The 27,154-nt window shown below is 43.5% G+C and overlaps 1 protein-coding gene across 5 annotated transcripts in view; it reads left to right on the forward strand.

Moving 5' to 3' along the window:
* Nucleotides 1-11,282: 11,282 nt before the first annotated feature.
* ELAVL2 (ELAV like RNA binding protein 2) overlaps nt 11,283-27,154 on the forward strand; it is a 558,847-nt gene continuing 542,975 nt past the window's right edge. For 4 of the 5 annotated variants that reach the window (XM_069240835.1, XM_069240864.1, XM_069240855.1 and 1 more), the window contains exon 1: nt 15,280-15,405. The gene's annotated coding sequence lies outside the window, so the exon portion shown is untranslated. Of the gene's footprint in view, nt 11,722-15,279; nt 15,406-27,154 lie in introns of those variants that run through there. The other variant, XM_069240845.1, reaches the window with a different exon arrangement.

The raw sequence follows: 27,154 nt of genomic DNA on the forward strand, positions 1-27,154 counted from the left end.
AGCGCATACCCGTCTAGGTAGTAGCGGCCCAGGCGGTATTCACCACCCTGCAAAGTGTGTTGGATGAAGATGTTCTCTTTCTCCGAGATGTACATGAGCCACCGAATAGACGGGGTGGAGTGGTGTTTCTGTTTACCGTTATAGAGGTCAGGTGGTACTACAGCTATGGTTTCAGGTTTTAAAAACATGTGCTGATAAATAGGCATGCACATCGAAGCCAAAGTAATGTTCCTAAATGGGTCCAGGCATTCAATGATTTTTTTTTCTCTTGCGGGATTTGGTTTTAATAATCCTAACCCGTTTTGTCATCTCCACCACAACGTCTCTGAAAAGGTTGCACGCTTTACGCAAGATCATGACATCTGCTTTACAGTAAGGTTTCAACTCTGTTTGAAAATGAAACCGATTTTCACGGTTTTCATCGTACCATTGTAGAAAGCTCTCTTGTTCAGACGGCATCATGTACTCTACACTGTAACTGTCGGGTGGAGGCATAGGACCGCTGTAACTCTGATTAGCCCACGTGTTAAAAAAGTGAGGGAAATAACCTTTACAGCCTTCAAAACCAAAGGCTTTTGGCAACTTGCTCAACTTCATGGGCAAAAAATTCAAGGTGTCTATGAATCTAATTTCAAAAGGCACAACCTTTAATAACATCAGTTTGGAACCCTGGGTGATGAGGTCCACAGCCAACTTTTCACGAATCAGGACCCGGAGAATAAAGAACGAGTCGTATGCTTTTGAGTTGTGCGCTAACATTGTATACTCGTAGTATTTTGGCTGCATGAATGTGTTGAGGAAATCGTTCACACAAGACTAGCCTTCAAACTCCCAGTTTTCATCGGATGTTAGATGATGGGCGTAAATGTAGTTTGTCTGGTGCACACCTGTCTCCCGTGTACACTCTATATCGAATATGATATAGTCTTCTGTTTTCTCTGGGGGTGTCCTACGAGCATGTAACATTCATGTGATAACCAGGGTATAAAATGCGCTTTACACCGGGGACATTGCATACCTTTACAATCGTGGTCTTTGGCCTTGTAATGACCGCAAGCGCCACAGTCTGATTTACGGACGCAATGTGCGAGGTTTATGTGCACGTTCAAACAGGTTTCGACAGAACATCTTGCACGTCGAACAGTTCACCTTCTGAGCGTCACTGGCGACACACCCGTCTCTCTGACACATTTTACAGTGCATTTCACACTGGTGTCTGGTTCGGTTGTTGTATATGTGGTCGCAGTTTTCGCGCACATACTTGGCTCCTAGAAAACCCTTCAGGTTCAAGATACCGTGAAAGTGTTTTTCATGATGTAGCACATAAACAGTCTAGTTTCTGACACGTTCATTGGTCGTGAAGTAGTACTTCCAAGAACCGCTGTGGTACAGAACTTTTACTGTAACGGCAAAATGGTTCTCAAAAAGACCCAGGTCCCCGAAACCAACCAGTCTGTCGGGTGGTAGTTGAAGCGCCTCAGGGGCTGCAACCGGCATAGATACAATGAGGTTGTCTGGGGTGGCCCGGTCCACCAACAACCCCACAATGCTTGCCACCAGACACATGTTGGTACCGCCGGTGTTAAAGTCGAGCAGCCAGGGACATTTTTTACTGATGATTTTACTATACATGACGCTCTTTAAGGTTCTAGAAGCACTGCCCTCATGACCCTTAACAATGAGGGCGATGATTCTAAAGGTCCCGTACGCCAGTAATTCGGCCTTGCTCTGTAAAAGCTTAGACAGGCTCTCTAGAAACGTTACAGCGTCAAACACATCTTGAGACGACCGTCTGGTGAACAGAGCACTACTGAGACCCTGCCCTTGAAAACGCATCTGAAAGAAATCATTAGGCCCCACATCTTGCAACAATCGTTCTATGAGCGGTTGCACTGACTATAACACCATAATCAGAGTATTCTAGACAGTCAAGGTTAACGAACCTAAACTAATCACAGTGCTCTGTGGTGTGAACCGCTCTACAATGCAACTATACTGTCTCACACTTTCCATAAACGCCTGTTCTGAAGCCTCAGCATGAGTATTGACAGTGGTTGGATGGTCCCCCGGGGTATAATCCATGGGTAGTTGACTAAGGTTAGCTGTAGGTGTGTTTTTATACCTTTGTGTAATGCTTAGTCTGGCTTTCTTTAACTTCCTTATTAAAAGCTTGTGGTTTCTAGCACTACCAGCCCACTTCTGTTTCATACAGGTCCATTTGGTTTTTGGCAGCTGGCCACAGCCTGTCTGAACAACATTTGGGGGGCTTACAAGTGGTGACTCTGACCTTTCACCTAATAAGGGTGGTGATCCTTCAGATTGTTCTGGGCTGAGCCGGGTATGACCATCATCCCCTGAGGACCTGTAAATGCCCTTAGCAACTCCTAACTCTATATTTTGAGGTCTTAAGGGATGTGTTTTAGGTGTTGAGGGCTCTATTTTTATGTGTTTTAAACCGTTAGGTGGTGACTCACACTGCTTTTGAGTTTTTAGCGCCCGTAAAACCCTTAGAGCTTTACTGAGCAAATACTGGGTCTTCTTTTTATATTTAGACCTAAGGACAGTAGTATTAGTAAATGCAGGTCCTTCAGTCCCCAGGTCGGTTTGCATGCATAGTCACACAGGTATGTTACACATGTCCACAACTGTTTAATCACAAGCTTGGACCACCGCGCTTCTACACTGGGCCAACCGCTGTATTAAAGCCCTTACGCTAGCTCTGGAGGCCCCAGTATTGTAACCATTCTTAACCAGTTTTAAAGTCTTTAGACAGAGTCTGAATTGTAACTAACAGACTGATGTATTTCTTTTATATAGGTGTCCAGAGGTGTCCAGGACTCCAGTATCGTCCATAGAGCCGGTTTCTAGGTCATTATTTGAAACTGTATGTGTATGAGTGACACCCCCTTGAGCTGCCCCGGCTATAGGACCCTGGTTAACATTGTGACCCTCTTTCTGAGCGGGCGGATTGGCGCAGGATGTAAAAACAGGGTTCCAGTGTGAGCATCCCAGGGTTTGAGAGGCCTGGTCGTCACTAGACAGGGTTTCTAAACTGTGACTTTGTGATCTGCTACAACCAATACTGCTGGCGGGGTATATTGAGGAGGATGGTGAAGACCACTGTGCACAGGCACTTGATGCAGAACTGGTGGGGTCGTACACCCCCGGTGGTGTAACTGGCGACAACAGACATGGGGAGGTTAAATGCTTATCGTAATAACTCAGGGCCTCGGATGCATCGGAAGTGCTGTGGGTGGTTGATGATAATTGTATTACTGCTGACTGCAACCTTGAGGGGGACACATTAGAAATGTCACAGGCGCTGCTGTAGCTTCAGAGCTCCCTGCAGTACCAGATAACGCCTTTAAAAGCCCTATACAACGGGAATAAGGATCTTCTATGTGATGCTAATTTTCAAAGTCTGTGCCACAAAGACTGTGATGGAACGTTACACTGCTGTTGGTGGTAGATCGCTGACAGGCCCTCCCATATCAGCCTCCGACTGTGCTGAACATTTAGAACTTTGAGGGCTTGGTGGTGTAGGCTGAGCCTTAACAGCTTTTTTAAAAGACAGGTCTATAGGCGTGGCCTATAGCTCAGGGGTTTGCAACTTCTTCTTACGATTCTTTAAGGACAGGCGATTTATTTTAGGATTGATGCATTGGTTAGGGGTCCCCGCTGTGGTTTCACAGGGTACAAGCTGCGGGGTGTCTGGGATTGTGAGCATGACAATGTCAGAGTGTCCAAGTCGCTGCCCTGATGTAGGCGTTGTAGAGGGGTTTGCGGTATTGGACATGCCCTTTACGACGGTTGATGTGTTGTAGTTAAGAGCTGTAGCTGGGTCACGACTGGTGTCTGTAGAACCGCTGCATTGTAGGTCCTGGGGTCCTGCGGTGTTCACAAATACGGCTGGCGCCATGGGGTTTTGAACAGCCCTGATGTTGACCTTTAAAGACGACTTTGACTGTATTCCGATGACTGACTCCTACAGGGCTCTTATGTGATGACCCTAGGATGTAAAGATAGCAAAATACATATTAGGGGTTGTTATAGCCGCTATACTGCAGGGGTGAAAGAGGTTTGAGACACACTGAGGATTGTATTCATCTGCCCCTACAGTTTCTAAAAACGCACCTGTGGTTTCCTGGCGTGAGGGGCCATTCTTAATAGGCACTCCGTCGTTAGACGCTGGGGTCTTCCTCTTGCGTACAGTGTTTTGAACATTCCCATCCGCCTTCTTGGGCAATACCCCTGGAGTCGCATATCCCGCAGGGGGGCCTCTGGATTTAAAAAAAAAAAGAAATCTTACATTTACAATATAATACATACACTATACGTGTTCTCTGGGGGCTCCACCGTCACAGGGTTTATGGGGGTTTTTTAGATTGTCAAGGCGTTTACACATGAACTCCTTTATTTAGCTGCATAAGTGGTATCCTGAGACGTGCATGGAGCGTCTTGAACCTGGAGGATCTGTTGCAGAGTGTCAACCGCAAGCTGTAGTTCTGCATCATAACCTGTACAAGCACACAAACACATGGGTAACCAACCATTAAAGGTAAAATAAAATAAAAAAATAACACTCATGACAACTCTGTTTAGATTGGCCTTTGTCCCATAACTCACCTTGTTGCATGATCTCCATTTCCTCTGGGGACGTCGCACGCTCTTGGAGGTTCTATGTATAAAAGAGACAGAATTGACTTTTAGCACAACTCATTTAATGTTATATGCATAACCCTTTCATAAAACCGTGCAATGTGCTAAAAAAAAACAAAAAACAAAAAAAAAAAGTCTCTCAAGATACATCTTGTTGTGTCCCTATGTTCTGGAAGTATAATACACAGAACCATATGTAGACCGTTTCTCAAAAACTATACACTGTTTAATAAACAAAGTCCACAGGGTGGCGCCCTTGTACAATATAAAGTCTAGAATTCTCTCTATATAGCATTATTTATATAATTCTAAAGGCTCCACAACCTTATTTTACTCTTATTACAAGACACTCAGAGGTCTTTATAATGATATATAATTACACCAGTTATAAAAATATATAACAATGCACTACTTAAAAACATTACAATTCCTAGAATTTATACATATACAATAGACTAGAAGCCGAATCCTAGGATCCAGGCCGTGTTTTAACCTTAGCTCAACAAGGCTTTGAACCCTATGCGGGGGCGGAGCTTGAGCTAAACTCCTGCCTCCTGGGTGGAGCAGAAAAGCTGAGCCAGTTCCAACAGCCCAGACACAGTCTTTTTTTTTAAATGGCCGCCTGTGGTAGCAGCATGTGTGGTGTGTTTTTCACTGTGCAGACCCTGGACACCAGATTCCCATGAACTACGGTGAGTAGCTGGGAGACTTGGGGGCCTGAGCCTACTGCTCAATACCCCCATAGTTATTGCATTTTAGGTTTTTGTTTTATTTATTTTTGTATTATTATTATTTTTATTATTTGCCCTGGTGCTTTTTTTTTGTTTTTTTTTATTCATTTTTAAAAAACAAAGAAAAAACTGCCATCTGGAGTGGGGCCTGAGCCGCGTGCTCTGGGGTCCCCAGGGGCTCACAGGGCATTTATTTTTTTTAAACTATAGTAAAATTAAAAATAAGTAAGGTGTGACCCTGGGGACCCCAGAAGCCAGAACATGCTTTTTTTTTTTAAACTGTAAGGGCGCAAGGGCCCAAGTGCAAACTCTTGAAGGGGGTCACTGTGCGCTCGGTCTCCGAGAACAGACCGATTTCTATTATTAACTTGAGGCCTCCGGGGCCGCAGCGGGCTCAGAGGTCTCAAGTTAATAATAGAAACCGGTCTGTTCTCGGAGAACAGACCATTTCTATTATTAGCGCAAGGCCCTTGAGCACCGAGCGGCTCGGGGGCTGCAAGCTAATTATACCATTGAGCTGTAAAGGACTCGGAGCCGCACGGCGCACGGAGGCCTTCCTTGGCAACATAACAACCGAGTTTTCGGAGCCCATGTGGACTCCGAGAACGCGGTGGTTATGTTGCTAAGGAAGGCCTCAGAGTGCTGTGCGGCTCAGAGGCCTACCATTCTCAACATGTAAGCTCTGATCTCAGAGGCCACGTGGGCTCTGAGATCGGAGTTGTTCAATTGATAACACGGTCACCGAGCCGCACTGGTGCGGCTCGGCGACCCGGTTATTAATTTAACACCTCCGGTCTCAGAAACCACGTGGGCTCTGAGATCGGAGTGTTTAAATTGATAATAGGGTCACCAAGACGCACCGGTGCTCGGTGACCCGGATATTAATTTAACAGCTCTGGTCTCAGAACCCACATGGGCTCTGTGATCGGAGCTATTAAATTAATAACTGGGGTCGATGAGCAACATAGCGCTCAGAGAGCCCCATGTTATTAATTTAATATCACAGCTCTCAGAGAAACCCTAGGGTCTCTCTGGGAGCCCTGATGTTAAACTAATAACGGGGGCCCCGCATGTTATGCTAGTCGTGGGGCCCCGGGTTAATAATAGCAGCACAGATCCCGAAAATTCTTATAAATGTACAGCATCTGAACCAGTCTGCACAAATTAAGCGCAGCCTCCACCCTCCTGCCAAAATAAGGGCCGACCCTCATAAATATCTGCAAATACATCGTCCCAGAACCTGCAAGTACAAATTAAGCATTGCCACCCCCCATAAAATAAGTGCAGACCCTCAAAAATATCTGCAAATACTCAATACCAGAACCAACATGTACAAATTAAGCCTGGGCACCACCCTAAGAAAACACGTGCAGACCCTCAAAAATACACACAAATACGTAACACCAGAACCCACAAGTACAAATTAAGCAATGCCTCCAACCCCCAAAACAAGTGCAGACCCTCAATAATACACACAGATACGCAGCACCAAAACCAGCAAGTACAAATTAAGCATGGGATTCACCCTATAAAATAAGTGCAGACCCTCAAAAAAACACACAGATACGTCACCCCAGAACCAGTAAGTACAAATTAAGCAATGCCTCCACCCCACAAGATTAGTGCAGACCCTCAAAAATACATACAGAAACACAGCCCCCATAACCAGTAAGTACAAATTAAGCATTGTCTCCACCCCACAAAATGAGTGCAGACCCTCAAAAATACATACAAAAACACTGCACCAGAACCTACAGGTACAAATTAAGCATGGCCTCTACCCCACAAAATGAGTGCAGACCATCAAAAACACATGTAAATGTTCAACATCAGACCCATCATACACAAATTAAGCCTAGCCACCACCCCACAAGACAAATGCAGACCCTCAAAATACATGCAAATATAAAGCCCTAGAACCTTCAAGTACAAATTAGGCATGGCTTCCACCTAACAAAATCAAATGTAGACCCACAAAATACATGTAAATGATCAGCAACAGAACCAATATGCACAAATTAAACATTGTAGCCACCAGATTACCGTTGACAATCTCCAACATACATTAATATAATTGTAAAAACATGTTCATTTTACTCTGCTATGTATAGTTAAACTGGTTGGGGATAATAGCAATGTTAAACTACCTTAGAACACATACAAACACCACACTGTTACAGACCTTAAGTAGAAGAGGTTTAGCAACACCAGTCTGCGCTCTGCCCTTCAGGTTTTCAGCCAGGATGTCCTGATGGTGCCCTGCTTGCCACAAACTTCAGTATGTAGTTCAGAAAAAAAGAGGCCTGTGACGGTGGGGGTTCTTAAGACTCACTATGCTAATTATGCCTAGGCTTTGTGGTGGGTGGGGCCTGGAAATAGACATCTGTTTTAGGTTGGCAATACATGTCCATTATTTTGTTTCAAATTTTTAATTTCATGGCCAGTTTCTAATTTAACCTCCACTGTGTCCCATGGAAATCCTGGAGGCACACATCTGTTTTAGATTTGCAATGCCACTCATCCTTTGAGGCCAATCCTGGGAACACTTGGGGCTACATCTGTTTTAGATTTGCAATACTAGTCCTTTGTTTTGTTTCAAACTTTTAATTGCATGGCCAGTTTCTAATTTAGCCTCCACTGTGTCCCAGAGAAATCCTGTAGGCACACATCTGTTTTAGATTTACAGTGCCACTCATCCTTTGAAGTCAGTCCTTTGGGGGCCTACATCTGTTTTAGATTTACCTTTCTAAATTGATAGGCTGGCTCTAACAAAAGCATCATTTGCCCATCCCCTCTTTTTGGACTAGCCAACCGGGAGCAGGTCTGGCCAGCCCGCCCACTTTGCAGCCCTGTGAGGGGAGCCCCAAACAGCCACTTGGTCCTGAATGTCTGACATGTCCAGAACTGTCCTCTTAGGCTCTGAAACTGCTTACACAACACCAAAGCATTCATTTTACACAGTCCATAGACCAACACCCAGGGGCTAGGACCCCGGCACATGGCTAACACGTGACATCATGAGGTCACAAACCACGTGACACCTCTACACCACATGTCACTTCCGGGGAGGGCTCTCTGGGGCACCGGAAGTCCCAGTAACAGAAGTGACGTCACTTCCAAGGCGGAATAACTGTCACTTTACAATTGATGAGGAAAGGTATCCCCTCCTACTACTGCTGGGCACTCACACCAAACACTGCCTCACCCAGTGCTCTCTCATGAGCGCTCTTATAGTAAAAGTATTTTCAGGCATCCAACACTTTCACAACATTACAGCACTCTGGCACCCATCACTCTTGCCACCCCATCACTCTTCCAGACATACACTATTTCACCCTCAACTTGCTTACTCTTGCACCAGTCACCCTCAACACCTGAACTCTCTGGCATACAACCTCTGTGGGAACAAAGACGTTGTTCAGTTTGACAACTCTGATAAAAAAAGAACACCTTCATTAAGAAGGACTAAAACCAGTAGTGCTACTGTCTATGAACTATAAGATTACATCCAGCAACATAGCACTACTTCTGGCATGATCATTATTGGTCTGAGGGTAGAAGTGTACCAATTGCTCCTACTGTTAGCTACCAAATTCTGCTTGCAGCCTATGTATTTAATATTTTATTTCCTTTAAATAAGTTCAGCTAAACGTGAATATTTGCCCAATACTCCTATGTTGTAGGAAAACCAATGAACATAAACATATTCTAACCTGTACGGTTGGTTATATTTTAAAGAATTGAACGACCACCTCAGATGTGTTTGTAAAAAATGCCCATTGTTCTGAAGTTTGACCCTTCATCCTGGATTTTTACAGTCACTGTTCAGAATTTGCCTTCTTGCCATGTGGTCGCCTTAACATCGTTGTGGACCTCGGCTTTCTCTGTACATGACAGAGGTTGCTGGCGCAGCCCGAATTAGCAACAGTAGATTTTACGGAATTAGATTCAAGGGAGTTAAACATAAAACGAACGGGGCTCTGTAATGCACAATTCGCGATTTCCTTCACACCCTGACTACTAACGCTGTCCAGGAGTGTGCGGTCTTTCCGAGTGCAGCATCGAACCCTCGGGAGTACTTCATTCGGCACTGCAGTATTGTGCCCTAGCGGAGAGGGAAGTCGGTAAGACTGAGGGGTCCTATCTCATTCCGGCCGAGTGTGATACTCGCCCTAGTCAGTGTGAGTGAGATGCATGCCCTACCAGTCTCCAGGCTGAGGTCATGCAGACCTAATGCTAGCGCTCGTACCAAGAACTTCGGTGTACTGTGCAGCAGCTATCCATGGTGCTGTACTCAGCAGCTCCGCTTTCCAGGAACAGAGCCGCAGCATCAGTGCCATCGCGCGATGCTGCGCTTTGCATTATTCACCCAAGACTGGAAACTCACATCCTACCGAAGACTGTTTAGAACTGTCGACTGGGAGACGAGCAGTTTTTGGTGACGCTTTAAGCCAATAATTTTAACTCGACCGTAATCACCTCAAACAACTGCATTCAAGTCACTCGACGCTGCAGCAGCAGGGTGGCAGCATCCCCTTTTAGTGCACTATCGCTTTGGATGGATCATTTCAGTTTCGAACGCTATAACCTGAGCAGGGCTCTTATTTTACCAGCACCCGACATTGCACGCCCTAAATGCATTAGTTATGTAAAGCTGGTCTCTCCACAAATTGTAACGTTTTCAATCGACGCAGAAGCATACTGAAATCGACCTCTTTTTGCGGGGCATGGTTCTACGTCTTCCAGGAACTCATTTCAAAACAAAACTGCGTTCCGTCTGGATGCATAACATGTGCGCTTTTGTTTTCGGCCATAAGAGACCCATCTCAAGTAGATTGCATACAACTCCAGAAGGGACTTTTGTCTGACTATCACCATAAATCTGTGGAGACTCCTGGTCTGTGGAGGTAATGCCAGGGAAACTGACTTCCCTCTCCACGTGTATACTGCGCGATTTACCTGGAGATGTGTGTAGCCAGCGCACACTCCAGTAACGAAAAAAAGAACATTAAGTAGAAATAAAAAGGTGAGGACTAACACCCTGCTCTCGTAGGACCAGTCATGTTTTCAATAAAGTAGCTCCTTCTTGTAAGAGTCTGCTCTTTTGGATATTGCATCACGGACGACGAATGTGACGTGTCAAGATCAAAAATTCAAACGTTGTTATATCGCTAAGTTTGTTTCTAACAAAACGCGTCCATCTTGTTTGCAGTGTTCATAGATTTGGAGAGATTTATGGCATTGTAGATTTGTACACCTGTGTTGGCATCTTTAATACCCGAGCTCCACATACACGCATTTCTGCGGAAATCATTTGACAGGCTCAACCTCAAACTCACGAGGCCAAAAGTGTTTGTGAGGGTTACTTGTGCGGAAACGGAAGGGTGAAGCGAGTAGGCGAGGGGGGATAAAGCGCAAACTGTTTGCAGAGTTCGCTGAAATGGGACGGTCCCAATCGAAAATTACAAGGGATGAACCTACACATGTAGTAGTTGTACACATGCGTGTTGTAGTTTTAGAATACAAAATCAATAACGGGCCCGGGTAACCTCTCCTTGAGAGGACTGCCACCGCCCTTGCCACTGATGCGGGAACGGTTGCAACTGTGCTAATTAAGGCAGGGGCCTTCTCGGAGTCCCAGATTGCACGTGCTTCCTCACGAGCTACACTCAAGGGGGCTCTCTACACAGATACGTACCAAGGATGGGGAGTTCCACAACAGACCGGAGAATCACCCCTACTTTGAGCCTATCACACAGAACATAGCAGCACCCCCTCGCCAGTACTGTAGACTGACAGGGAAACGACCAATAGCTCGGGCCTCTTGTTGCCCGTAGCAACGCCTTGCGCACCCTAGTTGGACCTATCGCAGCTCCGCTGGTAGCTGACAGCAAGGTAGTTTGCGTTGCGCCCATGCGGAGGAGGGGGATACTGGACGCATGCAGTGGCTTGCTGTCGGCGAGCGCAGTAGAGGTGCGCTGGCGCGCGGAGGAGGCAGAGGAGGTGCTCTCACGCGCACACACACACTAGGCGCCTATAAATCTGCCCGCCAGGTCCAGCCTCCCTCTGCCAGACACCGCCTCCCTTAGCAGCAGCAACCCGCGCCCAGAGATGCGGCAGCCTCCTCCCGAACCCAAACACTGAGATCAGAGCTCGCCGCACCCCTCCTGGCACCAGCTGCCATCAGCACCTGCCAACAGTGCCGGGAACCCCTACTGCCCGCGGATGCCTGCCGCCCACATCTCTGTCACTCTTCTCGCTTTTCTTTGAAGAGCTTCTTTCTTCCTGGGATTTGCACCCTTGGCTTTTTTTCAGAACCAAGGACTGACAGGTAAGTTGTGGGTTCAGAAGCCATCCAATACGATCACTGTGGCAGGGGCAATGGTGCATTGTTTGCATCCCTCGGTACTCGGTTGTCCCAAAATCCATCCGAGGCACAGGCACATTGTGTTTAATAATATATTTCAACTAAACGGTGAGGGACCAAGATACCTAAATGAGGTGGTTTCATTTTCTCTGGCGTGGGGGTCAACGCGTCATCTTTCTTTAAAACAAATGCTAATTAGAAGTTATGATCAAATACGAACAACTGCATGAAAACTCCGCTCTTTGTATTAAATGCGACTGTAGTTTTTACTGGGCTACTCTCCGCAAACTGCATGCCACCGACGGACCACTCTCCCTGCAAACAATTTAGTTCGGACGGTGCATGTGAACTACAAACAGCGAGGTGTCCATGAAGTTACTGATATCCATCATTCTGAATTCGCTTGCAGTGCAAGTGAACAAATGATCCCAAAACAGCTCCCTGGCTATTTAAATCCGGTCCTAGGAGTAACGTGCTTGCCATTCTATAGAGAGAGGCGCATCTATACGGTCAGTTGTAGAGCGATTTGAGTTTGACGACATTTTTTGTTATAATTATTGCATAGGTGTGTAAATTGACGAGGAGCAATGCATGCATGAAGCAAGTGAGCTTGAGATTTGGTGGCATGGGATTGAGCCAAGAAACATTTTCAGTACCGATACGCCTTCGAGGAGAGTGGGAAGAAGGATTTTGCAAATTATGCTTTCCAAACAGCGAGGGCAGGATTCAGAAACCGGACCAAAAGCCAGCTGGGGACTGCATAGCAGCTGGTCAGACCTGGAAATGCCCAACTTACTTAAGACACACAAGAAAATAATAATGAAAATATAGGAGCCACCTTTGCATGAAAAACTCGGGCTTACGGGATGCACGTTTTCTTTGTTCCAGCTGAACCGATAGGTGCCTAAAATCAGCTAATGGATGCATCTAATCTCAACAGCCCACATCTCATTCATTCAGCCAGAAAGTGAACAGAGGGATCCGACGTGAAATGCCAGTTTAAGCATCCATGCCTTCAAGAACAATGGTTTGGTCATCCCAGACAACGTGAAGGACATCAGTGGATGTGGGACCACCCGCTCCTGACCTCCTTAGCACGATCGTTGTGAAGGGGATGTTGCAGATTCTGGTACTTCCAGCATTGCTCTGATGTACGACGAGATGAACCTCACAGAGGGTGCGAATCCATAGCACGGTATTCTGTCTCTCCCAAGGTTGGGCCAAACACATTTGAAGTAACGAAAATGTGAAGGCTGCCTGGGTGGGGCACAATGCCCACTGGGCAGAGACTGTCAGTTTTAGCCCTCACCAAACGTGTCGCTGCCACCCCCAGTAGACATTAAAAAGAATACGTTAATGTGAAGCACTGACCAGCAGTATCTGTCTATTATTGGTCTTCCATCTGTTTTATCAAGGGCTGGAAATAACGTGCATGCATTTTAACCAAGGAGCCTAACTGGCACTTGCTGCATCAGAGTTGTGTGTGGTTTCTTAGCAGTAATGTCTCCTATAACTTTTCTTAGTACAGAGTTATAAGCACCTTTTACTCAAGAGACCGCCACTGTTTTTGTGTTGTGGTTTGCATGTGTTTCCCACCCTTTGGGATCTAGACGATTACCGTTGAGGTAGATAGGAACAACCTACCTGCTTTTCAGGTTTAGTGAAATTATGCTACAGCTCCCAGATGAACTTTTATGTTAGACAATCAACTAATTAAACACACAATCGCCAGTTTCCTGCTGCACCCATGGAAGAATTATCAAGAAAATGTATTTCGTATGACAACAAAACAAGATGGGCCAGAATGTCTATGCAGAGAACACCCACTGCAACAGAGAGGATGTAAAATATGAATTACACATGGAAGTACGTCAAATTTCCATATAAATGCTTTTTTTAAGAGGGCAGGGCTAACTTTCTAACTTTTTACTTATATCCATCCGCATGCAATATCCATAATTGTAAACTTAGTAAAAATACCAGTTTATATGCATGTTTTGTGAAGAAACACAACAAAGAATACGTAGGGGGAGCTGATCTTTCCCCCTGAGCAATATATGCCCCTAATTGAGAAAGAACGGAGTGCTGCACAAAGTAACAGGGGCATAAGGCAAGATTTTGAGGGCTTCCTTAAGACTGTTACATTAACTAACGAAGGCCTATTACCCCGCTAAAAATTGAGGCTCATGTTAGAATTGCAAATATGTACGGTTATTTGAACGCACATCTAGGTACCATCTCAGGCTAGTGTTTCTGTCCGTGGTCGTATAGAAGGTGAAAAGATTCAAGTGTGTGAGCGTCAAAATTAGCACGTCTCTCTGTAAGGCAGATCCGCACCAACGTGGATATATTGGCCCAACTCCAACTTGTCTTTCAAAAGCTCTTGACATGGTGATACAACGTTCTGGATTGTCACATCAACAAGACTGTTAAATGTTTCTGACTAAAAATGAGTTTCCGTTTATTCTCCCAAGCACTTGCGAGCAACGAGTGGAGAAAAACCGAATCGGGGCTTCAAGGCTTCTACGGATTCCAGCAGCCCCGAGATACTGAAGACATTTTTGTCTCAAGCATTTCTCTTAAGACCCTCCGTGTCATGCCCTTCAACTCTCATTCTTTGGGAAGATATAATTCAATATTCCCGTTATCATTAGTAGTGCAAACAGAGTGAGCTTCCCAAAATGCTTCAATTGGATCGCCTGGCCTAAAAACTTACCTCACCTATGAAAAATAGCCATGTTCACTCTATATTTATTTCACTCGGATCACACTCGAAACCAACTAGCTCTGACCCAGCTGGTAATTAATATACTGGGTTAATTTACGCATATGAGACTAACACGGAGACATACTACAGAAACACTTAAAATGTTAGGCTTAGACTACGACTACCTAAAAAAAAACAAATGAACAAGCACAGCACTGAGCATCGCAGAATACTCAGTCAGTGCTTAAGGGCTAACTCAGCGTTCGCATCCACATAGCTTCCAGGTTTTCACCAGTCCACAGGTGTATTTATGTATGTATATGTGTGTGTATGTATATGTGTGTGTGTATGTATGTATATATATATATATATACACACACATACACACATACTGTAAAAGCACGCTGGAGAGTTGAATGACCAGCAACACCGTTAGGCGTCTCAGTCGTACGCAGGACTGTAGAAGCCCGCCCCAAAGGGCGAGCACCAGGCCCTGCAAGCAAACAGCCACGCCCTGTCTTAGAAAGAGACAGAAGCCATACCGTGAGCTAAGGCCCTTCCAGTTTACAGAAAGACAAAGAGCAGCAATAACCCAGCTGTTACCCACTCAATACCTGAAGCCGGCTTTAAGTTCGCGCGGCTCCAGAGCAACCGTTAAAGCATTGAGACTGTAAGAGGAACACACCTGCACATCATCAGCTGCGCGAGGGCCATTAGCCGGTTACGCATGCGCTCTGCACGCCAGCGGCTCGCCGGTCTTTGCGCGGTCCGGCCCCTCGCCTATGACGTAGCCTCTGGAAACTATAAAGGTGAGCCGGGGGAGCGCGCGCGTTTGGTTCCATCAGCAAATACGGAGTCTGGGGCGCGTGGTGAAGGTCCTCGGAGGAGGCCTCGGGCACCTTCCTTCTCCAGCCCGCCCCTGTGCGGAATCGGAAGTGCAGGTGAGAGCGCGGGGTCCGTGTACGGAAGTGATTAGTTGTCGTGCTTTTGGCCCCGCGGTACTGTTAACTGCCGTAGGTTACAGTGATCGCGGCTAACTCCGTTTTTGCAAGCTAAGTGGATGAAGGGCGTGTTGTAGTATAAATGGACACGTGCTCACGGCAGGGTCTGTCGCCGCGCGCCGAAGGGGAAAGGCTCGCCTATTGTTTTTCGCTTAGTCCTTTCTTGGGTGCTCCCTGCCAGTACGTGTCACAAGCCCAAAGAAAACCCGGGAAGTGGTTACGTTCTCTTCTAACTGCGTTAATCAGTGGGCGCGTATATTATCAGGCCCCTTAATGTTCCGACTCACGTAACACCCAGGGCGCCCGAGGCCATTCAACTTGTACACGCTCTTCGAGTATGACGATGATTCCGTCTCCACCGTTATATCACGGAATAGGGATGATTAACCATTTTGCCATAATTTTTCTGCGGACAAGTTTAAAAATGAGGAAAAAGTGAATTACGGGTTGCCGGTTTGAAAAACAAAGACGGCAAACAAATGAAAAAATCATAAGTTTTCGAAAACAGTCTAGATTCATTCTCAATGGATTCCAACGCAAGCAACACAAGCAACACTTTATAACGGAATTTTTAAAATTTTTCTCCTACCTTATCTTGGCCCTGCCAAAATATCAAAATAGGAACACATGTCCAGTATTTTATTTTTCTTACAACGATAGCAAACGTGATAAACCTCCAAACAAGCTCACCAGTCTGCCAATTCTCATGTTAACTTTAACTTTTAAAAGTAGTGCATTTGAGATCTACCGACCCCAATGAAGAGGACTGACATGTAATAGGTAAATCTTGGGCGTGTTCCATAAGGAACAGTCCAACCACAAAGGGCCTTGCCCTGATCGTTTCTGCTGTTTGGACAGCGCCAGATGGGTGTAGTTTCTGTTCGGTGTTACTGAGCAGTGTTGTGGAATAGCAGCCACAGTTATGGTGTGTACGGCACCGTGAAAAGTGGTTATGCTGAATTTGGGCCTGTGAAGTTCACCACGTGTGGCCAAGATTCTGTTACCATTTGATTTTCTTGGGTGCATTGAAAATTTTACTTCTTACCATATTTGACCTGCTGTTTCCCGGTTCCCAATTCTTTTAGGCCTTAGTCTGATTTTTGTGTCCTGGTCAACTGTACCACTAGTTTTGAACTGTGCTTCAGTACTGAGGCAAGCGAAAGAAAATGAGGTTACATCCTCTACATGCTGTACTGGGAAGGTAGTCGCTTAGTGCCCCTGGACCTATTGGTAGAGCTATTTCTCCTCAATAGGTGTGAGGTGGTCAAATGAACAAGGCTGTCCTTCCTTCCAGGTCCAACACTTTATCAGACACACTGAAGCCATGCTTTCTAAGTTTGCTCAGAAATAATCTCGAATGATCATTTATTCTAATTTCTCAGGCTCCGAAAATGCAATGGTACTAGAAAAAAAAAATGCGACTGTAGAAATTAACACAATAAATTGGGACCTACCTTAAGCAAAGAACATGTGGTGCTAGCACATTTTATTGTACTTAAGTGCATAACGATACTTATGAAAATCTGTTCACATTCACAAGGACCACAGAGGGTGTGTATACATGCAGAAAGTGAGCAAACTTTCTTATGAAAGTAGTCTTGTTGATGGAGACCAGCAAGTAGTACTGGACAGAAAGGCAAGCTTCACATGCAGGTGTTGGATTTTTCTACGGTGAGCTTGACGGGTTATAGTAACTGTCGATTTAAGTCATCTGTACAGTGAGAGACGCAGATTGCAATAGGTAGTTTTACTTTAATCGACATGGAGAGACGTGTAATATTCCCCCATCCTTAAGATAAAAATAGTTTTGATTGTAATTAACAAGGGCTCCTGTAGTTAGTAAGATTTTTCTACTATACGGAACCAAACGCTGCCACGTGCTAGCAACCGCCTCTGAAGTGCCACTTGGTATTGGCTATGTGGAGGTGTGGTATAGATTTTCTAATACTTCGTATGGAATTGTCAAGGAAGGGGCCGCTATCTGCATTTTGAGCAGACCAATTTTCCTTAACTTCCGTTTAGGAAGTTGATTAATAAAAATGTAATTCCTCGCAGCTTTCTGGTACAGAGGGTCTCAAATGCAATTTTTAAAGCTACCCACCGGGTTTAGTTGCTTCTATTGTGTCAGCAGTATTGGCAACGCTAGTATGCCTGGCTTCGATACGTTTTTGTTTTTTTATCAAACATGCGCTACAAAAGTAAGATAATTCGCAGGCCATAAACCTGCCGACATATGCTTGCAATAAAAAATTAAGTTAAAAAAGATTCACTGATGTCAGTTTTATTAATGGTTTTGAACAACGATCCTTTCAGTTTTTCCATATATTGTGTGGAGGAGAGAAATAAATCACCTAACCCAATTGTCAGGCGCTACAAAGTTACACCATCAGTTTATAACTCCAGTTTTGAAAAGGAAATAGAAGATAAAACACTATTTAACTGGGCATCTGAAGTGCAGGCCTGATAGCTGGTATTTAAACTTGCAAAAAAAGAAAAACTCCCAGTTGTAACTAACTTTGTCACTGAACAAAAATGAACTGTCTTTAGGTAGAAGTAAATGTGTACACGTTTTGTGTAATCTCTCAAAGTGAAGGGAACTGGTGGATAAAGTGGCTGACCCATGGTTGTATGCTCTGGTGGGCGGAAGCAGAGTGTAAATTATAATAAAATGGGCAAGTGGCTGCAGCCTGCTGACCAAAAGTCCTTGAATGGACGTAGATCAATTTTTTTTCTAGAACCGATAGCCTGTCTAGACAACTAACAATGCGTCAAAGCCCCGACCTAAAAATGTGCTGCTTTCTGTATTTGTGACCATTGTGAAGAAGTGTGCTTGGACCTATTTGTTCACTTAATTCTTATACAGAGTGCTATTAGTTTTGAGTGAAATCTAGCGCTTGTGAAAGTGATCGAGTGTCTAAATGGTAGAATTTTTTTTCTTTTTCTTGCAAATGGTTTTCAAAAACTGAACTTCAACTTGTAGTTGCTTGGGTTTTATCTGGTACGCAAAGCCATACGTCTATTACTGTCAGCTGTTGGATGCACACAGATTTTAAGCATAAGTAACATCCTTTTCTCCGTGTACATGGCAAACTCCCCTTGGCCAAACTTGTAGAGAAGCTGAATCTGTCTCTAGTGAAGTTTAGTTTATCCCCTGTCTTTGAACGCCAGGGTGAGCGGTGTGTAGCAGTTTTACCACCTTTATTAGAATGGGTTTGGCACACCAGTTGACGCGCACACACACTATTTTGCCCCAAACTCCCATTCCACCAAGCTAGCACCCTGGTATGCTTTACTCAGGATAAGTCGACTGCTGCTGTCTTCATGAGAAAATAGGTACAGGGTAGATAAAGAAGGCAATTTTCTGTGGATATTGGGAGACTAAAACGATGTGTATTTGCCTACTTTAGAGTTGCATTTGAATAACCTGAAATTAGGCAGATTCTGTAAGGGGTGCCATCTCTAAGTTAACTCAAAGGTTGATCAGTGCCTGTCCTTTAGGGTATGCCTTTTGTTAGCTCTTCTTGATAGCTCTTTTGCATGTCAGAAAGTGTCCGTCATGTGTCCTTGATAGCCCGTGCCTTGAATTTACATTCACTGACCTGCGGATTCAGATGTATTTTCTTTTGGATGGGGGGTACATAATCTGTTGACTGTTCTATTACTTTGTGATAGAAATTAAGAAGCCTGAATTTCATAGTTCCATTAGTTAATTACAGCAGACTACTTCAGCAATAGAATTTTATCTGAGGACAGTAATTATTTATAAAACATGGTTAGAAGTTAGAGATGATTACTTTTGAATGTTAAGTGGAGTAACATTTCTAAGAACGAAGGTTAACATCTTAAATATATTTTCTTGCCATAATTTAAGGCAGGGCTCGCTTTGGCGATTCTTATTTGATCAGGTCGAGCTATTTTTAATACTTCTCTTCTTGCAAGTTGACACTGAACAGGTGTTCTGTTCAGTTGAAAAGTGGAGGGGCAATTAAAGATTCCTTTAAATCTTGTTCTTATGTCACATTAGCTATATGTTCAAAGAGGTCAAAAGTCAGTTTTTCTTACAATTTTCCTTCTGACTGCAGAGTTTCAGGACTTTGTAAGGTGAACTGTTTGACCGGCTGCTTAGAATGTAAAATAAAAGGATATAGGGTGTCATGTTTATCCTAACACACATTTGAATGACTAAGTAAACTGTGTTGTGAAAGCCCTTTGTGATGAAAACATATTTTAATAGGATGGAAACGAATAAGAATACTTTACATCTTGATGTGAAAAGGATATGTTTACTGAAATCCAATTTTCACAGATTAATACGCTATATAGTTATCAGTAAAGCTGCAAGTTAGTGGAGAGGTTTTTGGACACTTCTTGGAAAGGTACTGTGTGTAGATGACAATGTTACCACATCATGGTTTAGTAATATATTTATTCAAATTGAGTGTTGAAACAAGCTGAGAAACACTCCTGCCCTGATGGCAATGTTAGTAAACTAAAAGAAGTCCTAGGTTATGTGGGCTAGACCTCAAGGGTATGTGGGCTAGATTCTTATGATACGAAAAAGGGGAAGTACCAGGGACTCTAGAAGGTAGTCCGAAAAGAATATATATAATCCAAACTGCCGCGCGGACCTGCGTTGGCACAAGCTTTCCTTGGTCTTATCATGGCCCGCCTCCATACCAGACTTGAAACATGATTTCATATGACTCCTTGCTCGGTGGCCATTGATTTCACCAGACCGTTATTCGTTACCTACATCACACGTACGCCGTTGGATCATATCATTTTGTACATTCCTACTTAGAATTACCTACACGTATACTCCTGCCTTGAAAAAGTCCTTTGGACGAAACACGTGTTGGCTGTTTGCTGTATGTACCTGCACCACAAAGAATAAAATCCTTTCATTCAGAACACTGTTTGAACTTTTGGACTCTTATTTCCAGTTTGTATTATATATATTCTTTTCAGACTACCTTCAGGAGTGCCCTGGTACTTCCCCTTTTGAGTTTCTACCACAGTTCAAATTGCTTTGATCAGTGCACCTAACACCCATAGTGTTTGGATGTTTAACCAGTATGGCACCCACAAGAATTCCAGTGACCTTGAAAACTACTAGTCATTCATCTGAATGCGGATGTGTGAACTATAAGCATTAACCACAGTTTTGTTCTAATAGATTTCTATGATGCATGCCTCAAACTTAAGTCTACTGAATCAAATAAGAGTTTTGTTTGTACTGCAGAAATGCCGAGCTCACATATTTGAAGGTGCAATCATATGTGAGAATTAAGAAAAAGGCAACTCTGTAAACTATTTGCCTAGGATCACACAATTTGAGACCCGTTTACTGGTCAAGTACATTACATTTAGGTCGAGTAGATTATTTAAGTTACTCGACCTGCAGGTCTAGTAACATTTTAATGATTTTTCAGGTATCTAATTCGGGATGTCTTGGTCTGATAGTACAAGAGCAGACCGCATCAGCACATTGAAGTGAACAGCTAAATAAATCTTATGGTACAAGGAAGAATATGAAATGATAAATGAGGCGGAAATACTGTCTGAACATGCACAGCACCACTTTATAAATGAACTAAATAAAATGGGATAATCCCATGTTTTGCAATAATATCTCAGGGTATACATAATCAAATTAGCAGGACTTTAATCTAATGCATTTTTGATGGGCGCAGCTAATTCACTATTGCAATGTGACGGTTGCTCTGGAACAAATATCTTTCAGTGCTAGCTTATCGATGGGGGAAAAATGTATGAAGCAAGTGTTAAAGTTAAATTGATGAGCAGACTTGTCTACGGTAGGGATGATTCAAATCTTGGGGTTGACTGTCATCCTGCATTTACTTTTTTACCAAGTTTTATTTAGGTTTTATAATTAGTATTCTGACACTTTTTTGATGAAATATAATTAACATGGTTATACAGAGTTTACTTGCATGTCTTATTTATATAATCATCTTTTTTTACTTTAAGAAACTAGATGTGGTCTTTTCATATTTGGAGCAGTAAGATTATTTAATGAGAAATGGGCTCTTAAACAAGAAATCTAGAGTAGGATGGGCCTTGCAACAATGGAGACTAATTATGGCAAGTAGAATTAAGCTGCTTCGTTTCAACTCAAATTAATGATCAGTTTTTCAGTTGGGTAGCTATATTTTATGATATGGACAGCAAAGATGCTCTGAAAGCTTGGAACCCTACATTTTTTTCAAAGAATCGGATTTAAAACTGTCCACTGAGCATAAGGTATGGGGTAAGGTCAGATGATTCCATAAATCCTAAATTAGATTCACCTGCAATATTAGGGGCAACCTGTTTCTAGTCTTATTCAGTGATAAATACCTTTAAAGGTGACATGATGTTGGTATCTGTAGGCTAGCTGACATTTTTCATGATCATTCTTTGAAATCTTTCCAGGAGCTGCTGTCTGGTCTTCAAAAACACTCCCTTGTAAGTACAGTCAATCAAACTTTCAGTGAGAGGGCCGTGCTTTAATTTAGTGACTTTAAAACACCACACTTTTTTAAGGCGTGTTGAGTGCCCAGTCAGTAGGTGTGCTCTATTCATTAGTCAATGCCAATCCTGATTTGTTGTATTGGACCCCTAAATGGTCTTACTGCCTTTATAACCTTTTGATGTGGATCAAATTGTTACTGTACTCTTGAAGCCTTGCTTTCATTACTCCTGCTCCACTTGTGGCACAAGTCTACCGGTCCCTGTTGGATCCATTAAGTTAATTGATGTCAAGATAAGGCTGTCCTAGGTATGAAAATGACCCGGCAGACAGTACATATGCTTTATTCCGGTCAGGTATTGCAAAATTTTGGGTTAGCTTACGAAGCTTAGATGCTTGCTTGAGTTATATGCTTCGAGCCTGGCTGAATTTATATGACTGGATTTTGACGATCTAGTCTTTTATGGTGTCATTTGCTCTGTAAATAGCCTACAAAAAAGTTTTTCAGATATTTCAAGAATGGTGGAAAAACTTTGAAGTATGTTAGCTGGAATATCAAGGAGCCACTGGACTCTGGGCACTTGAACTTCATTTTGTTGCCCACTGGAAGGGTAAGCTCCACCACAGTATTGTCGATCCTTATGAGTATACAACTCCTATCATTTCTGTTGCCTTTTCTTCCTCCTGTGCTTGTTCGTTTCCTCTTTATTTTTGGTGATGTTTTGATGCTTGTAAAAAAGCCAATTTGATAACGCCTGCAAATTATGTTGCCGTCCATTTACAGGTTTTTCATAAAACAAGAAACTTAGTATTTCGATCTTGAAACCGTGCTCGGAAAGCCACTGGTATTTTAATGGTTTTAATAATTTGGATTTGTACTTGTGTTTTTGTGCCAAAGTATGAATATTGTTAACCTAAGGCATTACACTGTTCTTTAATTGTTGATTAGTATTAAAATCAAAACATTCTAGTAAAACATTGTCAATCACATCTTCACTTTGTTCCTCTAAGGCCAATTTCTTGGCCATTGTTAATATTAAGCAAGTGACATGTTTTTATTATGGTGTTGCTTCTTTGCATAATTAACCCAGAATTTGTGGATGTCCTGGCCCTTCCAGTTTTTAGGCTCTCTTCACTACCCTTTTATGGCTTTTATGGCTCAGAGGAGATTTGTAATGCTTTCAGTTAGGACTTAGGCTCGATACTCCAGCTCCCAAACTGACAACTATGTCCACAGTGCAAGGGTTTTTCTGACAAACTGTGTTAATCTCTACCACTTTGCATTTTACCACATTGGCTACATACTGTACTAAAGGGCTCAATATCATTTTCTGCTAGAAATTGAGTATACCCAGGACCGTGTTTTACCTTCACAGTTGAGAATTTATTTCTGAGCTATTTAAATCAGTGGGGTTAACGCCTTCGCTGCCAGGGCTTTTCCCCTCCTGTGCCGAGCCTTTTTTTTGGCTATTTGGGGCAGTTCGCACTTAGGCCCTCATAACTTTTTGTTCACATAAGCTACCCACGGCAAATTTGCGTCCTTTTTTTCCAACATCTTAGGAAATCTTGAGGTACCCAGACTTTGTGGGTTCCCCTGAAGACCAAGAAATTAGCCAAAATACAGTGAAAATTTCGTTTTAAAAAAAAAAGAGAGAAAAAAAGGCCTGCAGAAAAAGGCTCGTGGTTTTTTCCCTGAAAATAGCATCAACAAAGGGTTTGCAATGGTAAGATCACCATCTTCCCAGCTTTCAGGAACAGGCAGACTTGAATTAGAAAACACCATTTTCCAACACAGTTTTGACATTTTACTGGGACGTAACCCATTTACTATTTTTTGTGCTTTCAGCCTCCTTCCAGTTAGTGACAGAAATGGGTGAGAAACCAATGCTGGATCCCAGAAAGCTAAACATTTCTGAAAAATAGGCAAAATTCTGAATTCAGCTAAGGGGTCATTTGTGTAGATCCTACAAGTGTTTCCTACAGAAAATAACAGCTGGAATAAAAAAATATTGAAATTGAGGTGAAGAAAAACAGCCATTTTTCTCCGTTTTACGCAAACTTTTTCCTGCAATGTCAGATTTTTAAAAGCAATATACAGTTACGTCAGCTGGACTCTTCTGGTTGCAGGGATATATAGGGCTTGTAGGTTAATCAAGAACCCTAGGTACCCAGAGCCAATAAATGAGCTGCACCTTGCAATGGGTTTTCATTCTATACCAGGTATACAGCAATTCATGTTGCTGAAATATAAAAAGTGAAAAATAGGTATCAAGAAAACCTTTGTATTTCCAAAATGGCCACAAGATAAGGTGTTAAGAAGCAGTGGTTATTTTCACATCTCTGAATTTCGGGGCGCCCATACCAGCATGTGAATTACAGGGCATTGGTCAAATAGACCTCTTTTTTACACACTCCTACATTTGGAAGGAAAAAATGTAGAGAAAGACAAGGGGCAATAACACTATTGCTATTCTGTCTTCCCCCATGTCTCCCGATACAAATGGTACCTCACTTGTGGGGTTAGGCCTACCGCCTGTGACAGGAAAAGCCCCAAAACGCAACGTGGACACATCAGATTTTCAAAGAAAACAGAGCTGTTTTTTGCAAAGTGCCTAGCTGTGGATTTTGGCCTCTAGCTCAGCCTGCACCTAGGGAAACATAGCAAACCTGCGCAGTTTTGAAAACTAGACACCTAGGGGAATCCAAGATGGGGTGACTTGTGGGGCTCTGATTAGGGTCTGTTACCCTGAATCCTTTGCAAACCTCAAAATTTGACCAAGAAACACTTTCCTCTCATTTCGGTGACAAAGTTCTGGAATCTGAGAGGAGCCACAATTTTCCTTCCAGCCAGCGTTCCCCCAAGTCTCCTGATAAAAATGGTACCTCACTTGTGTGGGTAGGCCTAGCGCCCACGAAAGGAAATGCCCCGAAACACAACGTGGACATATCAAATTTTTCCACAGAATTTATTTTTTGTATTTTTTTTATAAACAAAGTGCCTACCTGTGGATTTTGGCCTCTAGCGCAGCCGGCACCTGGGGAAACCTAGCAAACAGCTCATTTTTGAAAACTAGACACCTACGAGAATCCAAGATGGGGTGACTTGTGGGGCTCTGACCATGGTCTGTTACCCAGAATCCTTCACAAACCTCACAATTTGGCCAAAAAAACCACTTTCCTCATTTCGCTTACAGAATGTTGTGGAATCTGAGAGTAGCCGCAAATTTCCTTCCTCCCAGCGTTTCCCCAAGTCTGCTGATAAAAATGATACCTCACTTGTGTGGGTGGGTATGGTACCTGCGACAAAGGCCAAAAACTTGGAGATTGAGGGGATGGCACAGCGAGTTGATAAGCACATTTTTCTTTTATACATCTTTTAGGCTGACTCTGCTTTCGGGACCCATGCAAGTGAGGTATCATTTTACTTGGGAGACTGAGGGGAACTCTGGGTAATAGGAAATCTATGCCGCAACAGTGATCCTACAAAGAAAAGTAAGGAAAATATGATTTTGTAAGCAAATTTTGAGGTTTGCCGAGGAGTCTGGGTAAGAAAATGTTGGGGGATCCAGGCAAGCCACACCTCCTTGGACTCCTTGGGGTGTCCATTTTTAAAACATGTGAGTTTGGTAGGTTTCCCTAGATGAAGGCTGCACCCGGGACCAAAAACATAGATGTCCCCCCCCTCCCAAAACACAGGTAGTTTTGCAATAGATCAATTTCATGTGTCCACATACTTATGTGGTGTTCCTAACACTAAAAGTGTGAAAAGAAACGCACTTAGGTTATGTTAAAAAGACCCCTCACCCACCAACCAAGTTGGTGGCATGCTCCATTGGGGTCCCACCTGAGACACCTAGTGTGTCACAGGTGTGCTGCAACCCCTGATTACAGCAGAGCAGGCTGTCATTTTTACCACACACACTGTTTGGATTTGGCACGAGGGCGAGTGATGGTTCAGTGGATCACATTTTATTAACAAGAGATTTCACAAAAATGAAATGCACTGTTAATAACTGAAAGGCCAAAAAACTGAACCAATGAATCACAGCTTGTGAGCTTTAAAGCCACGACAAGGCACCAACCGCTTTAAAGTCCACACACTTTTCATACATGACATGCACAAGACCATTCACGCTGCCAGCCACGGGCCCAGCACATTACAACACTCGCAACCACAGACATCGCCACTCAAGTGCCCAACACTTACATACGCCCACATGCCTGATACAGCAATCACACCAGCTGATGGGATTGTGTGGACTGGCGTTTTGTAGGCAGTGTTGCATTAACCAACAGCAAGTCAATATGTACACCGTCAGCCAAGCGCCACTCCACAGAATGGCATCACTTTTTTTTTTTAATCAAAGAAACCACTTACTAGTTAGAAATAATTGCAAAACTCCAAACACAAAAGCTCGAAAGTACATGACAGAAATGCCAACCATGAAACTGAACACATGAAAATACAAAACAGGCAGTTTACACTCATGGTTGTTCCCAGTAATTCTTCTGGGTGTGGTAATTCTTGAAACCACCTACACACAGCCCAGGCTTTGAAGGACAATCTGGGCAGTACATTTGAGTCTCCCTCCGGATACCTCTTAGAGCACACACTTTACATTTCTCAGCTGGAAAGTCTTTTTTGGGTGTGGGAGGAATGTGCTCAGCAAAGTGGCGATCTTTCAATCTAGCCACATCCTCCACCACTGCTTCTCTAGGAACTCTGGCCTGTTCCACCACAATAAGGCGCTCTATCACTGACTCCTGAAATTTCACAAATGTCATCTTTGACTCTGGAGACCTATCCTTAAACACAATAAAAGCATTAAAAGTTGCTAAGTGGAAGAGGTGAATTGCGAACTTCTTATACCAAATCTAAGACTTAGTAATAACAGTATAAGGTTCTAACCTTTGATCAACTCTACACCTCCCATGTGCTTATAATCTAAAATGCACACAGGCTTGCGCACTTAAGCCACCTGGCCCCAAACAGTCACGGGGGAAGTACTCATCATGGATGGTACTTAAGATGTAGACATCCCTCCTGTCAGAAAATTTCAAACCTAGTAGCTCATCATTCCGCAAGGCACTGCACTGTCCCCTCAAGTTCTTTTTTTTTTTTTTTTTTCTTTTTACAGACAAGCTTCCTTGGATAGCCTTTCCGGTTATGAATTGTCATAAGCAAGTGTCCACTCTAAACAATTCCTTGAACTGCAC

This window comes from Pleurodeles waltl, chromosome 1_2 (genome assembly GCF_031143425.1).
Source record: "Pleurodeles waltl isolate 20211129_DDA chromosome 1_2, aPleWal1.hap1.20221129, whole genome shotgun sequence".
Taxonomy (NCBI): domain Eukaryota; kingdom Metazoa; phylum Chordata; class Amphibia; order Caudata; family Salamandridae; genus Pleurodeles; species Pleurodeles waltl.